Source organism: Myripristis murdjan, chromosome 3 (assembly GCF_902150065.1).
Source record: "Myripristis murdjan chromosome 3, fMyrMur1.1, whole genome shotgun sequence".
NCBI classification, from domain to species: Eukaryota; Metazoa; Chordata; class Actinopteri; order Holocentriformes; family Holocentridae; genus Myripristis; species Myripristis murdjan.
Window position 1 is genome coordinate 18,978,788 of NC_043982.1, and position 14,333 is coordinate 18,993,120.

Below are 14,333 nucleotides of genomic sequence, written 5' to 3' on the forward strand. Positions count from 1 at the left end.
GATGGTTTTATTAAGTTTTTTTCTGGATTTATTCATTTCCTCGCATCGTCTTAATTTCTTATTTTAATATGTGAAATTTCCCCACCGTGGGACTAATAAAGGAATATCTTATCTCTCATCTTATCTTATATGTGTATACATTTTATGTCTTATTCTTTTAATCGTGTACATTTGCATTGTAAACCCTTCTGCAACGGTTGTAGCGCACTTTGGGTCAGCTCGTGTTGTTTTAAACGGGCTGTATAAATAAAAGCGACTCGCCTTGACTGCTACAGTACAGGCGGTAAAGACGCTTCCCATCAGCTGACAGTCTCACCTGTTGGCCACAGGGTTGTGCTCACAGTCCACGAGCCCCATGGCTGCGCTGTCCCCGTGCGCATGCGTGCTCCTTTGACGGAGCGGAGACCATTTCCTCCAGCAGCAGGCCTCGGAGAGCTTCACCACACAAACACACACACACACACGCACACACACACACGCATACACACACTACACATACACATTCACATTCACATTCACATACATACACGCACACACTAGCACACACATACGAGCAGACAGAGAGCACCGCCAGCCGTCTAACTAAAGCCTCGTTTGGGATTGTCTAATCTTAACGCTATAAAAGACCTGGATGCCCCCCAAGCACAGGAGTCATCCTAATGGGCCTGCATCGCTAATTTGCCACAACATCTGGTCGACAGTAAAGCGGTATCTTTTACGGTGAGTTGCCCACAGCACACAGTCAGTGTTTTGTCTCCTTGTGTTGCTGCAACGCTGTAGCACTCATAGCTTCAGGATAATGCCCAAGGAAATGTCATAATTGGGTCGTTTCTTGTGTTGTTTGTTTGGGTCTGTTCCTCATACACGCGCGAGTGTACTAAGCTGAGTTAGCACAGTTTTGAACGTGCGGAGCTAAACCTGTTAAATGGGAGTGTTAGCGTTAGCTGCTAGTTAACATGCATTGTAACGGTAAGAGATCCATTATCGGACGCAATGTATGCTAGCTCTGGAGAGATTTCATCCTTCCTTTCTACTTTCTAGCTTTCCCGTCAGTTTCATCGCTAGCTCGGAAAACAAAATAAACAAAGTCTAGGCTGTTGTAAAGCGACGTCTCTTTACTCCGTTTATGCTAGATACGGTCTTTTTTCGAGTGGTGATGAAAGATTTCCGATGCGATGAATAACAGGTCCGAGCCTCAACCTCTGGGTCCATAACCGGACCCCGGCAGCCGGTCTTGGGTAATAGTTGATGTCATTTGCTGTTCGGGAGTTTCTGCTTACAGTCAGTTCCCTTTCTCCCGCAACTATTTATTGACAAGATGCAATCCCAGGCTGTAGCAGTGCCTGCCGAGAGGAGCGAGCTGGGGAGTCGGGGAGCACAAGGAGCCGTTCAGCTTTAGCTTAAGCGGATGCGTCTTTTTGATATGTGCAAGATGAAAGTCACAGTATAGTTACGGTGAAAAACTGGCATATCTCTACGAAAATTGCCGAACCGCCATGGCGAACCTGTAGAAATGCTGTGGCATGACTGACGGTGGGGCGGCCAGCCTCCATTTCTTGCAGAGAAAGCAAAAAGCACGTCAGATGGGGAGCTGTCCGATAATGGATGCATTAATGTTAGCCACCTCCGCGTCACTTTGACTGGAACACAAGGCTGTAGCAAAGGTTCAGCCCCTTGCGCTGATGAAACGCTGCTCTGTAATTTACCAGTGTTATTGATTTATTACAGTATATCTGTTACGATTACATCAGATGATATGCACCATTATTTCGGGAAGGCTCACTTCATAGTGTATACTTTTTGCAGGGCCAGCGGCTTTGGAAATGCCTTGTCCTGTACATAATCGCAGCAGGTAACAGTTAATTGAAAAAATAATCTGACAGTGTGATGCTGTCGTTAATCCAGGACCCTATCTCCAATACACAGCAACCTTGGGGCTGGTAGGGATTCAGCCTTTTGATCAAGGACCCTTCAGCAGGGTGGATGCTTAGTGACAAAGGGGTCTTCTGGATTAGGTCATGAAGTGGATGAACATTATGTGTGAATTAGATGTTTGTTTTTAGTATTTCATGAGCCAGGCCAGTATGAAGCCTGTCACCCATGTAGATTTCACATTTGTTGTACTGCCATGCTTAATGCTGGAAGGTAGCTGCCTGACAAAAATGTTGGATTGAGCATACCTTTGCATGCTGTGACATGACTGTCAGAGACTATGGAGGGTCCTTAGTGTACTGTCATTTTACAGTGTTCTCATGGAGATGAATTTTCCCCTGCCTTGTAACATGCATTATCACTAAATCTTGCTGCTGGGTAGCTTTTCTAGGAGTAACTCTTTAGATTAGTATACTATCTCAGTGTCTTTTGTCATCTGGGATAATTGAGTGTTATGGTAACTCCAGATCTTAAATATTATGGATCCAAATCTTAAAGCATTCTTTTAAATAACTTGTGTTGTCTATACAATTCAGGCTGTCGAGCAATTACCTTCTGCCTTATTGTTCTGATAGCGACATTCACAGATGACTATCTGAGAGCATCTTATTTATTACATTAAGCAGTTTACTTATCGCACCAAAGTGGTTTCTGGATTGTTTTCGTATTTCATGGGACTGAAATCCAAATACAACATCTTTAAAGAAGAATGGCAAGAAAGGGTTTCATTCTAAAACAGCCTGGATAAACAGTGTGATTACAAGAAAAAAAAAAAGAAAAAAAAAGCTTGGATGCATCAAAACTCTTTCCAGAATTGGAAGTTTTAGAAATTGCAATTACAAGTTTGTAAAAAAGAAATAAGAGAGGTTTTAAAAATGAGTCTTAATTTCTAATTTCTAATCTTTATATTCATGCAAGCAATCAAGCAGTTGTTTTGGAAGAGCAGGTGTCACTGTTTTATTCAGGTTTTTAAATGGTATCTCGCTTTAATGCCCAATATCGTCATTGTCTTGCATATTACATTGAGTGCAAAGAGGTAATGAAGCAGTATTTGAAGCAGTATCATCGCTTTGGGGTTTCCATTAGAGAAATCTCTTTCCAAGACTGGGTTGGGTGAAGGACGGGGGGTGTTGGCATCCATTATCCTGAGAGGAATTTGATAAACCAGACTGCAACATGTTTGGGATCCGTATGTTGTGCCTGTTAGGGCTAACCTGCTGCTGCTAAGCTAGGACATCCAGCATGGTGCCTGCAGGGCCTGGGCTGTGTCTGGGGAGTGTAGCTGCAATTATTGCCGTTCTTCTTTTCATGCAGGATTTCTTGTCATTCTGCATGCCAAAATTTGCCGCACTCACATGCAAACACAATACACCTCACAGAAAAAGACTGACTTCTTCCAAATCCCGAATAGTCACTCCTGACTCCAATCCACAAACCAGAATTTACTAAATTTCAGTATGCAGTTTGATGTGGCAATTGCAAGGTAACATCATGAATGGCCCTGGACTGAGAGATAGATGAGGTGGCAGAGGACTGAGGTTGAGAGCATTGACCACACAAGTTCCTTCGCTTCTCTGTCTACTCTTTGTCAGTAGGTCTCCCCCTGTCACATTGATTGACTGATAGCTAGATTGGAATAGTCTCCTTGTGGTGCAGCTTGAAAAGGACTTGAGGTGACAGGCCAGACCTAGAAGCTAAGCTGGATGTCAACTCTCCTCTTTATAGTGAAGAGTTTAGAGAAAAAAATGACCGTCTGGTCTGTCTTTACAGCTGGGAGGAACTGGACTCTAATACTGTCTTATGTTAAGCTCTGAGCTCAGCTTATGTGCTCAGCGGGGAAGTAATGGCTCCTCTGTCTGTACACTCACCATCTTATTGTACAGTTGAAGCCTGTCTAAGACCCTGCTGACCTCAACACGATGATTTTGTTTCGTTCTTTTTCTCCACTAGCCTTTTCTCTCCACTGTTTGTTGTTCTTTTCATCAGAATCAGACTCACTTTCATCCCCAAGTGCAATAACTTGTCTTGGTGACTTTGGTGCAGACTTGCATTGACAACTGTTTTAACAGTGTTGACTGACATGCATGGACAGCAGGACCTCACAGATGATGCAAAACACTATACACAGTAGACTGCAAATATCACTCTACATAGATGCATTCAGCATCTTTTACTCCATGGCTGTATGCATTTGATCAAACCAGCGTGTATTATGTAAGAGGCAGTGATAAGTGCATTAAGTTACCATTAGTGCATTTGGAATTTACCACAAAGATGTTACACTGAAGAGAATGTGAATGCTTAAAGTATATGACGAGTGTAGCTGCATTCCTGTGGCTGAGAAGTTTTGTGCACACTCCGAGCCTAGCAGGTTTGTGCAGATACTGTAAGTAGTGCAGGATGCAAAGTGGCCAGCAGCGCATTGATCCATTCATTTTGGAAGTGACAGAAAATGAAATTGGAGATCTGTACCACACCGGCAGTGGTTCCTCTTTTTGTAACGCATGCTGAGAGACAGCAGTAGGTATTGCTATAGACCCTCTTGTGAGTTCAAAATAAAGTTTGAATTGACTTGTAGAAGCTCCTGCTCTTGCATCACACGTCAGCACTCCAGGCAGTTCTTTCTGGTGTGTTGCACAGTACCACCAAGTTTCTATGTTTCTGTATAAACCCCTAATGTCTCTCAACTGATTTGTGCTGAGGCCATTCCTTGTGACTTTTAGATGCAAAACCAGACTTATTTTTTAATAAAGAATTCCCATGGGGGATGGAATAGCTGAGTAAGCATGCAGTGAAAAATAGGACTTCTACTACAATGGCAAACTTATGCTAAAGCTTAAGTATCATTTACTAGTCTATGGAAACGTATCACTACCATGATGAATGAAAATAGTAAAATTATAATGAAATACTTGTCATAATGTGAATTTTTTCATAACATGATACGTTGACATTGTAATGATGTCTGTTCTCGTTATTAAAAAAAACATAAATAAATATTAGAAATCTAAGGGGGAGCTATGCCAGCTACAAGAATATCTTAGGCCACCTCCAGGGGGCAGCGTAGAACGCTAATTGCAGGCTAAACTGATTAAAATTAACAGCGGCCAATGGGACTTTTCCAGAAAATTGACCCTGAGATAATTTTTTTTTTTTTTTATTGTCAACTGGAGAAAATAAGCAGATGTGGTTAAGAAAATACACATTTGTATGTGTTTGTATGTATGAATGAAATCTGGAACCATTTAGGATAAAAAGCCCCACGCCCCTTTGGTTATGCAACCACTCAACACAGAGCTGCAATGCTAATGGAAATCGTCTGAAACTGCCATAGTTTTACAACCACCGATTTCATGTCAGCTTACAATTATGTCTTCATAATAAATATCGGGCAGTGCAAAAATGACACTAATAGCGGAGATACTCGTAAATATTTGGAATCAAATGCAGTGATCGTTTTATAGCGTTTACCCCCATTAGCCGCCATATATTCTTTTCCGCAAGTGCTCATCACTGCTTGCACTGCCCAAAGGACTGTACTGCACTCTGTTTCTGTCTCACAGCAGCCAGTGGCAGTGGTTCAGCTTCCTCTCTCTATAGGATTTGATAACATTGTGCCTTATTATTTACCTTCATGGAAATTTGTTTCACACCAGCGCCAAGAACAACTTACAAAGAATTATACATTGACCTATATCATACATTCACATATACATGTTAAACATAATAAGATGACTCTTCCCATTCCTCCTCTTCTCCAGGAAGATGGAAATATGTATGCATGTGTACGTGCACAAATAGAAAAACACATTATTATACATACCTACACCGGGGAGAGGGGTATCACTACATATAAGCATGAACAAGATGACAGTGTGTGTGTGGGTAAAAGCAAGAGCCAGTGACACAGTGACTGTGAGGGCATGAAACTGGCAGGTCAAAGTGAAACTTTTGTGGCCTGCCACAGTTTGATACATTAATGAGAAACCCTGTACCTGTGGACTCTCCATGGGGCAAACAGGGCTGGAAGTAATATGCCACCATGTTTCGTGATACTATGTATGGCGCTCAGTAAAATTTTGTCATGTCTCAACCCAGGCGTGAAATAGAACTTAATCATATCACATAAATGAGCCGCTCTCAATTTATCTGTTCTTTTTATAAGGTCTTTTCTAAGCTAGGTAAAAATTTGCGTGATTTATGTAATAACAAGGTAATTTGTCCATTTATAAGAGGAAATTGGTATTGCTGAGAAGTTCATATGATATAACAACAACATCATCAAAAGCAACTGGCCTTTAGGCGTATTTGGGACCTGCCTTTATTTCCTTTTGGACAAAATTCTTGCTCAGAAAAAAATTGAAAAAAAAAAAAAAAAGATCAAAAGATAGCAGAACATTAAGGTCATAGAAAAAAATCTCCCAAAGCCACCTGAGGTTATTTATTTATTTATCTTGTTCTGTTCTCCTCTGTATCTTTTTCACTATATTACACATAATTAGACCCATGAAGCATGTAACAATGGTGTCACACGTGACCCCGCCTGCCTGCTATCTGCAGCATAGAGCCCGACCCTTCATACCTGTTGGAATAACTACATAACTTGAGCTTGATCGATTAAGAATGATAAACTCTAAAACATAACAGTACCTTAGCTGGCGTACTAATCCTGCTCCGGTGCAGTGAGCAGGATGGAAGGGAAATCCCACAGCTGCCGCCCAGAGAAAGACACTTTTCACCCGCAGGAGAAGCTGGCCCCTCTCCTGTAGTTTGTCAACGAGTGGTGGGTTAAAGAGCTTGATGCACCACAGCCATTTTGAGTTTTGATTTGGATATTTGATTTTACGTGGCTTCTTTTAGGGGCCAGCATGTATTTGTCAAAATGTGTAGCCATACCTGACCAATAAGATAATCTGCATTTAACTGGGAGATGGCTTTAAATTGGAGTTTTACAGTAAGCCATTGTAACATGAAAATATTCTGTTATAACAAGAAATAATGAGAAAAGGGTCTTACTGGAAAAAAGTTTGTCATAGGGTACAGAGTTTTTTTGTTTTGTTTTGTTATGTTTTTGGAGTAGTAGTAATGAACTTATAAGACTACTATAAACTGACATGCTACTGCAGACTTAGCTTGCTATTACACTCCCAACTGATTATCACAAGTTTTGTGGTGTAAATAGAACCTACTGCTAATTCAAACTGCTTGAACACTTTCCTTTTTTGTGGCATTCCACTTTATTTGATAGCACTAGTAAAGAGAGTCAGGGAAGGCAGGGGAGAGAAACTGGGATGACATACAGCCTGTGACTTTTTTTTTTTTTTTTTTTTGTAGGAGTGCGTCATTAATAAAGCTGTCAAATTAGCAACAGAACAAAGCAAACATGGTCTTTTGGTTTAAAAAAAAAAATAAATCTTAAAACAGGCTGTCTGAAAAGCTGAACCTGTTTTGTGCCTGCAGCTGTATTCTGATTCTTACAAAAATGGTGTCATTATGGGTGGGAGGAGGAAAGAGGGTATCTGTAGTGGCTTCAAAAAATCATATTGTTCCATCGCTAATTCCAGCACAACACAGGTTTTGGCTGACTTTATACTGTGTTTCAGACCATTGTAGTTAGTTTTGACTAACATTCAGTATATGATAAACTTGCATTAATCAGAAGTACCAGTTTAGCTTGTTTCCCCTACAATGAATATAAAGATGGACTCTACTTTGGAAGCTGTTCTTTTACCTGAGCAGGCCGCCCAAACGTAATCAATATATGTAGGGGAAGAGGGTTCTTAGTCCCTTTTTTCTCCCACTGTGTCTCTCCAATGTTGTCTTGTCTGTTCAGCAGCTGCTAAGCTGTGATGGAGGCGACACACGCCCCAGCCCCCCACCCCTGTCGCCATGCTGCCCAGTAGAATAGGGGCATTGTGGCTGTATCTAAGGCGCAAACACAGCAAGGCCTCTCCATCTGGGCAGCGGATGGCCAGGCAGGCAGCTCCTTGAAGGCCGCGAAGCTCCCACTATCATGCCTGCTGGCCAGCCACACAGTGGAGGGCAATGAAAGGAGCTGCAGGCCCAACACATGCCTAGTCTCTCAGTGTGCCCACAGGCTCCAAAGACTCCCTGCTGGGGACCGTTTCACACCAGGACAATAATGCTTAGCCCTCAAGAAAATTGCATCTTCGCTTAGTGAATATCAAGAAAGGAGGAATCAGATGTACCCAAAATCCCAACCAGATGCTTTGTGCAGAAGGCGAGAAATGAAAATATAGAAGTGATAGGTTGCAGTGGAGTGATGTGACCTCTAATTGGTATCATGATAAATTGTTGCATTTATTTCAGTAATACAAAAAGAATTGATATTTCATTCAGTATTTTTTTTTTTTTTTACTTTAGTGCAAATCTAGTTGTAACTGACAATGAATTGAAAAAAAGTTTTCATTTTTGCAGACATTGCAGGCATGCTTTATTTGTCAAATTTATCAAGCAAAAACTGCACTGCTAACTGAGTCTAGTTGTAATTCAAATGTTTGCCTGGCAACACTAGCACTGCACAGTAGAGCAGTACTTATTATGATTTTAAAAGGTGCCATTTGACTGACATGAGGTTTCAAATTCCACTGCTTCCAGCTTTAAATTAAGATAAGAATACTATATTGTCCATTGCATTTGCTGAAATGGAAATCTGTCTTTGACACTCTGGCAACAATAAAAACAGACAATAAACAATAGCCATAGCAATAAAATGTAGTAAAAACACAAAACAAGAAAATACTATAAAAATATATATATATATAAAACTACATTCCTAGCAGCTGCGGTGTTTATGGGCTGTGGAGGGGGGGTTATTACGACTCTTATGAGAATGGCCCCAGCAGAGGGCACAAATGACCTCTTGTCCCCATTTTTCAACTACCTGTGTTCCTTAACAGGTACTGGAAGAATGGTTACCTGTGTTAAGGAAGACAGGTACTGGAGGAATGCATTACTAAACAGACCGATATGGAAAATTGGACTGGTAAAAGATTTGTTTTGTTGTTGTTGTTGTTGTTTTAAGATTATTTTTTTGGCATTTCTGCTTTATTTGACAGTCACAGTAGAGATAGACAGGAAAGGCAGGGGAGAGAGAGAGGGAATGACGTGCAGCAAAGGACCTGAGGTCAGATTCAAACCCCGGTCACTGCAATCGGGAGTAAGCCCTGGTACATGGTGCGCGCTCTTAGCTGGTGAGCCACCAGGGCGCCCCCTTGTTTTGTTGGTTTTGATAAATTTTTAGGGCACCCAGTCCTAATAGGTACCTAGGTGCACTCTGGATTTCTCCTATACCTTAGTTGTTTATTACATAGGAACAGTAATTCAGTGTGAGTGTCTATTTTTCTATTTCTTTAATGTGAAGACACAACTTAAATAATGATAAGGTGTTACAGAGTTCAAGATATTTTGTGTGCCAGTCACACACATTCAGATCTTTCGTTTTCTTCATCTCCCAGTGGAACCAGTTTATAGGAGATATGTTGCTGTTGGACCTGTCAGTAGCAGTCACAGTTCAGAGATTCCACCTGTGCATCAAACACAAAGTGTTTTGACTTTGAAAATGCTGCAGTTGGAATCCCTGCACTGCCTTTAGTTCCCACTGTCTGATCTGACAAACAGCAGTATGACTGCAAATTTAAGTCTAAGTTTAATTTAAAAAAAAAAAAAAAAAAAAAAGCTAACACTGTGGTGTCATGCTTGCTCTGTTTCTGGCAAAATTATTATAAGAAGAGCTATCTGTCACATGATGATCCGAGGATCCCCATCACGTCTCGTGACTAAAAGCATTTTATGATCTTTTATGATTACATGATTTTCTGCCATAGGTGAAACTACCACTCTCAAGCTTCAGTATGGCCTGTAGGCTTGTCTCTGTCCTCCAGTATCTTCCTCACCCAGCTCTTCATCTAAACCCGTCAGAGCTCAGACCCCATGGTGCAGATCAGCAGGGACAACGGTTAATTATTTAACCGACAGGTCGGCTAGACAACATCAGTTGGGATTTTTTGTTTTGTGGGAGCTGATTTGAATTAATGAGCAGAAGATAATGGAAACAGAAGGTCACTTCCTCCTCTGAGCGGAGCCATGCAGAAGAGCTGAGCTCAGGAGCTTCTGTCTTACTGGACTAATAAGCGGACGAGGTTGGTCCTTGTTTTGGCATGGGCAGAACACCCAGAGTGGCTCATCTGGTTCAGACAGGAGACAGCAGAGCACCAAGGGCCTACATCACATACACCTAAAGGCCCACAGGCCCACAGATATAAAATAGGGTATCTGCTAGTCCTTTTAAAAGTCTGACAAGCATTGCAATTTCTTGAATATATTTTTCCTCCATGCAATGATGGGTTTATTTGCACTGCCTGTCTAACTCTGATTAATATACATCAGAGTTAGTACAAAATGCTGCCTTTCGTCCTTACCAAACACTACTGGATTAACCAATAATATTGGTGTCTTTTTTTCCTTAAATTTGTGCCAAAGGCTTACGCTGTCCCTCTCCTTTCCATTATTATTGTTGGTGTATTCACACAGTCCGCATAGTTTGAATGTATCAGCGATTTACTGTCATTTATTTTTACATAGCAGGAAAAACAGCTTTGATAATCCATCACAGTAAACATGAAGCATCAAACTGGTTTTCTCAGTTTCCTTTTCATCTTTGGTTCAGTGTGTCCAAGTTTAATTTTTCTTTTCTTTTTTTTTTTTTTTACACATTACATTACACTTGGGCTGACCCAGAAACTTTGAAGCTACATTCAGTGGCATGGTATTCAAATGGCAAAATTAGTATTTGAATATTCCTATATGTACAGATGTTTTTCATTTTTAATCCCACCTTTTGTCTCAGCTGTCCGCGAAATTAAGACGAGCTATGTGTTGGAGATCAAGTCAATGAAGGAGACTCAAACAGCAGATAATATTGCACACTCTCTGAGAGGTGGTGGAGACATATTCTGTACCTGCTGAGAAAAGAGTTGCAGGGTTTCTGCAGACTCGATGAAGCTGACAGTTGCGGTGGAGGTAAGTGGAGTTGTGTGTGTGTTAGCTATGTGACCAGCAGTAAGCACCCTGCTGTGGCTGCTCTCACTGCGGTGCTGTGCGGGATGCTGCGTGTTTTTCCAGCGTAACACAGCAGCTTGTGTTTTGAAAACAACCCCATGATACAAAGAGACGCGACGGATCCTTTTTACCAGCCAGCTCTGCAGCTAGCAGCTAGTCACCATCGCTAGCATCATTAGCAATATCATAGCCGTGCTGTATTGTGTGTGTGTGTGTGTAGCCACAGTGTTTCCAGGTTATCCAGCACCATGCTGAGCAGGTGACAGGTTCAGTATGCTCTGAAACACATCTTCAAATAAATACAAATGATTCCTGCTGAAGCTTCAAAGCCCAAGAAAAAGCATTTGGGACAGCCTACATTACAGTTATTCTCATTCACCTGACACCTGCAGGAAGAGATGGTAGTTGTATCTAGGAAACCATCCTCCCAAACATAGATATACAAAAAAAAAAAAAAAAAAAAAAAAACACATTGTACAGACAAAACATTGTCACATTCTTGTCTGCTTGTTGTCAGTGTTAGCTGGTGCAGCAGTGAATTGCAAGCTAATTTGTAGTGTAAAAGTTACACAACATCCCATCAAAAATAGCTGCTCTTCAAAATGACAGCAGTAAGTGTACACACAGTATGTACACAGTAGTAAATGGACTCACAGGCCTACAGTTTTAATACTGGCTCTCTCTGTTTAAAATAAATGTTCTGTTGTGTTGTGTTCTTATATATTTTGATATGGCTCAAATACTTTTAACTTTGTTGCCTCAGTTTTTTTTAATGAATTCCAACTTAAATTCACCTCAACTAGAATTAATGTTTTTTTTCTTTCTTTTTTTTTTTTTTTGAATATGTTTTTCTGATAGCAGATATGCAAAGACATACAAACACACACAAAGATATACACAAACATGCAAAGGCACATTCACGCGCGTACACACATTCTTCCATACACAGTGTCAGGGATGTATACTAACTCTCATTCTGACAGACTTTTTGGGTGGGGTCACTCGGCAGGAAGTGAAGGGGACATAGGGCTCAGACCGACATGTCCTGTAGATGTGGGGTTTCCCCTGCTTTCCACTGCTCTGTAATCCCTCTGCCTTCTCCACACAGAGCACCTGTGTTCCTATTAAATATAGTTATCTGTAGTGAGGCCAGTGCAAGGAGAGAAACAGGAAGTAGTGCAGTCAATATTATGTTTTTGTTGTTTTTGTCCACCCACAGAGGGTTTATAACTACTGCTGCTGCTGCTGTTGTTGTGACTGTGGTTCCAAAAGAATCCAGGCTAAGTCAGTGACGATGGTGACGATGAAGGATCCCATCTCGGCAGGGAAGCTCTGCAGCTTCCTCTTATCTGCCGTTTGATGCGCTGCAGGGCAGCTTGTGCCGTTGAGTCTTTGGATGATCATCAAAGATAGGTGCGTCTGCTTTAATGACGACGCAGGCAATTTTGAAACGTGAAGTGACCTGAATTAGCGTGTTGTAATTCAAGGTTCTCTTTTAGGTGGAAATATTATTTCAGTGTTTTTATGTAAAAACATGTGGAAGCCACTCCAGGCTATTGTTTTTATAAAAGGGACATTTTTTGATATGGTCCAAGGAGAGGGAAAGCCAGAGGAATTGTTCAGTTTACAAATCCTTGTTGTTGAGAGAGGCGCACATCTGGGCCTGTGTCGACTGAACAGTGAAGCTGAAGGGGCCCTTCTCTTGCACCCAGGAACACTACATTTGATTAGAAACCATGGCCTCTGCTTGACAAATGAATGAAGACGTGTGGATTTAAAGGTAGTTAGATGTTTACACAGACAAATGAATGGTTACATTAATCAGTACAGATTGACAGATTGATGCAAAGAGTAGATAATCTCTTGTTTATCTAGCACTTATTTGTCATGCCTGGACATTCCAAGGAAACATCTATTGTAAGGGCACAATGAGTCTGACCTTTCCGCTTCTCACGACTGGCTGCTTGCAATGTTGATAAACTAGGACTTTAAGCTTAAACCAGTGATTCACTTATCCCAAGCTGCTTTTGATAAGGGTGTCACTAATATATAGTCAAGACATTTCTCTGTAGCAAGAGAAACTTGCATCAGATTATTGACCACTCATTGAGCAAGTCTGTGCTTTCTATTTTGGTCCTTCAGCAAGAAGGATCCGCCTGCTTGCACCGCACAACATGTGGGTGTTGCTGGTGGTCTCCGACAATCCATCACAGCCACAGCTACTTAATCATACTCAGGCTATAATTGAAAGACGGGGGCACTAAATCTCCATGCTGTCTAAGTGAGAGTGCTGTTGCACTTTTTGACCAGCGTGACTTGGATGTTAAAGATACCTCAGTGGTCCGCCTGTCACTGCACAGAGGTTGACGATGAGCACCAGGCTTTACGTTTTTATGGAGAACTGAGGAAGCATGCCCTTTTACAGGAACACCGTGCTTCACTTTCATACAGGACCGCACATTCCCAAGCAGCATCTGCCCAGTACAACCAGTCTTTATCTGTCGGCCATGAGAGCAGCTCCCTTGTTGCAACTGGTGGTGACACATTTTGCTGAAGGTCCTTCGGAAGTAAAATCTGAGGGAGGGGACTGTGCTTCTCACTTACTTTACAGGTCCATATTTTCAACAGCTGGTCTGATTTTTGAACCGGTGACCAGTCTTTCACAAGCCAGAGGTTTTTCTGGCTCAAAAGTGGAACACATGGTAACTTGGGTTAATCAAAACATCTGCAAGTATGCCTGGGCTTATGTCTTCACACACCCACCCCTATGATAGTAGCCAGTTAATCTTAAGTTAGTTAATCTGTAACTGAATAAATAAGAACTAATAATACTGTATTCAGAAGGATCTGTCATCTCCAGAAGCATCCTCTCAAGGTAAAAACTTTAAAGCAGTTATGCATCAATCTCACAAACGTTGATGTGAATATGCATTGGTGTAAATGAAGTAGCATAGTAAACACTGAACAGCAGCTTATACAGGCCTACAGAGATGTAGTATATTGTCCTCTCCTTCTAAATTTCTCTCTCCCCTTCTGTTCACATTGTGCACAAGACAGACACGGTAAATGAATGAAAGGCAATAGATGTACTGTATGTCCTTATCACTCCTCATTTTTGTATTTGCTGTAAAAAAAAATAATGAAATGATACCTTTCATAAACCTGTGGCACAATATAATTAGTAAGTTATAGTTATAGTCACATCAAGAAGGTCCTGGGTTCAATTCCCACCTGGACGTCCAGGGTCCCCTCTGTGTGGAGTTTGCATTTTTCCCCATGTTTGTGTGGGTTTCCGCCGGGGGCTCTGGTTTCTTCCCACA

General features: G+C 41.4%; 1 protein-coding gene across 1 annotated transcript in view; it reads left to right on the plus strand.

The window, feature by feature from the left end:
* The first annotated feature begins 427 nt into the window (after positions 1 to 427).
* cskl (c-src tyrosine kinase-like) overlaps positions 428 to 14,333 on the plus strand; it is a 67,345-nt gene continuing 53,439 nt past the window's right edge. Inside the window, exon 1 of the mRNA XM_030048309.1 lies at positions 428 to 720. The gene's annotated coding sequence lies outside the window, so the exon portion shown is untranslated. The remainder of the gene's footprint in view (positions 721 to 14,333) is intronic.